Genomic DNA, 2,817 nt, shown 5'->3' on the forward strand with positions numbered 1-2,817 from the left:
CAAATCTAAAATTTAAAAATGTACTAAATAAATATAGATAAAAACTATCAAAATCTAGTAAATCACAATAAAAACTCATAAAATCCGGAATTAATTAAAAATCCGAAAATTCAATAAAAATTAATTAATACTCTAAAAATAAATAATAATATAAATTAAGATTAAATCCAGAAATAAACAACATAAATCCTAATCAAATCAAAAATTTAAAAATGTACTAAATAAATATAGATAAAAACTATCAAAATCTAGCAAATCACTATAAAAACTCATAAAATCCGGAATTAATTAAAAATCCGAAAATTCAATAAAAATACCATAAAAATTAATTAATACTCTAAAAATAAATTAAGATAAAATCAAGAAATAAAAAACCTAAATCCTAATCAAATCTAAAATTTAAAAATGTATTTTTTTTATTAAGGAAAAATCAGGGCACATGTGGCAAGTGGGGCCAAGGAGAAAGAGCTTACATGTAAAATATTAGGTGAGAATTAATCTAGGAGCGACACGTCACTAACTTGGCCTGTGAGAGCGACACGTCATGCTAGAAGTTGTTCTTTTCTAATATATATAGATAGATATAGATAACACTTCTTCAATCTTCCTCCACATCATCAAGGCTTTCTTCAAATTATAGTTATTCTTATTCAACAACATTCTCCCTTTCTTTAGCGGTTAAAGATGCATCATCTTTCTTAGACAGCTCTTGCACGACTTAAAAGTTCATTTCTTTGTATAGCTTTCCGCCGAGTATATGTCATAGGCTATCCAACCCCTCAAGTCTCCTAGACTTCTGCAGTCTCTTAGACTTCTGCCCAATTTAAATGTCATCATCATAAAAAACCAAATCATTCCCATCATCTTTAGCATGACCAATCTCCCAAACGCCACATATTTACACTCATCATGTTGAGTATGACTCATGGCTAGTTGAAAATTAAAACACATTTGAAGTGTTTCGAATTGTTGGATGTATCCAATAATTAGGATTACTATGAGGATTGGAGCTCCTATGATATGTTTATTGGTCATTGTGTGATTATTTATTCATTTCTAGTGAGAGGATAATGTAATCATTTCGAAATGGGGCAATCATTAACATTTTTCTCCTCGAAATAGCATGCGACGAGATTAACTTCATTAATTTTTATTGAAGCAACGGCCAAATAAGACTTACAATTAAACTCAAACTTTAGTAGGTGCCCTTCACAAATAGAGTTATTAAAGTGAGCGTTCGAAAAATATGAAACGACCTTAGCCTTGACAACTCTTTGGTGAGTCAAGAAATATTTCCTTATGGTGGTTAAATCGGCTAACTCATCAAAATACAAAATATTAAAGAATTCCAGTAAAATATACAAATAAATAAAACCTGTAAAATATAAAAAATAAACAAAATCTTCAAATTAGCAAGAAAAATAAACGTAAGAATAGATTAAATTGCTTTTAACTAAAATTTAGAACAAATAGCCCGTCTAGCTCAGTTGGTAGAGCGCAAGGCTCTTAACCTTGTGGTCGTGGGTTCGAGCCCCACGGTGGGCGTTTTTTCAACTATTCCCCTATTTTATTTGGATTGTTTTTCATTCTTATTATATCTCGGTAATTATGATTTAATGGTCAAATTAATAATATATCATATATAATTTTTTGACAGGGAATAATATATCATATATGCATGGTAATTTAATTTGAAAGATATTATATAATGGTAATTACCAGATCTTTTTTTGAAAATTTTACCCGATCGATTATATATGGTAATTGCTCTTTATAATTAGAATATATTATCAGACTAGAAATGTATGGCAACTTAAATCAATTTCCATTTATTCCTCTTATATATTGATTTATTTCCTTATCTGACTAAAAACAAAATCCCTTATAATATTAAGGAGGATGTTGGAGAAACTGAAAAAAAATTAAATCTCGGTTATTATGATTTAGTTATCAAATTAATTATATATTATATATGGTAATTAATCTTTATAATTAGAATATACTATCAGACTAGAAATATATGGCAACTTAAATCAATTTCCATTTATTCCTTTTATGCATTGATTCATTTTTTTATTTGACTATAGACAAAAATCCCTTATAATTTTTTTTGGTTACAAGAGGAAAATAAAAATCTCTTATAATAATAAGGAGTACTATTTTATCATCTGTAACCATAAATTATCAATTAAATTTTGTTATTGTGTTATTCATTTCAATAGTTCTTTTCCCCTAAGATATCCATATAATGGACTAACATGAGATTTGAGACTAATCTTCAAAGGCTTTGGGATTGTTTTAAGAGGATATGACTTTTTTTAATAAATTATTTTTCATTCACATTGCGCAAAAATCAAATGTTAAACGATACTCAAATTCTTTTTCATATACATGTTTAATTCACATAAGTAAGGTATTGAATTCGATCAAATAACCCTAAAAACAAAAATCCATTCAAGTATTGTGTATGTAATTTTTTTACTCAGAATACTGATTCCACTAAAATATGAATATTTCCTAGTAAAACATGATTATCTCCCTTAAAACATAACTATATATATTCAGATGAAAAATTTGTAAATAACAGCATACAATTTTGGAGAGGAAAAGATGCATTTTTTGTTTTTTAAATATAACTTATCATGTTACCCTTTGCTAAACGTTGTGTCTTTTCTTGTCATATTATTCAATGCCAAAGAATCTTAATTGATTTTCTCAGCAACTTCTGATATGCAATCAGTCAATCACAATTATTCTACGCAAATTTCAAGCACAAATTTATTTTTTTGCGAAAGTCAAATGTTTCATAAAAGTGCG

At 27.4% G+C, this 2,817-nt stretch overlaps 1 non-coding gene across 1 annotated transcript; it reads left to right on the forward strand.

Annotated features, from left to right (window-relative positions):
* The first annotated feature begins 1,472 nt into the window (after positions 1–1,472).
* On the forward strand, positions 1,473–1,545 carry TRNAK-CUU (transfer RNA lysine (anticodon CUU)). Its single transcript has one exon. It is a non-coding gene; the product is annotated as a tRNA-Lys (tRNA).
* Positions 1,546–2,817: the final 1,272 nt, after the last annotated feature.

The sequence above is a fragment of the Lotus japonicus genome, chromosome 3 (assembly GCF_012489685.1).
Source record: "Lotus japonicus ecotype B-129 chromosome 3, LjGifu_v1.2".
Classification (NCBI taxonomy): Eukaryota; Viridiplantae; Streptophyta; class Magnoliopsida; order Fabales; family Fabaceae; genus Lotus; species Lotus japonicus.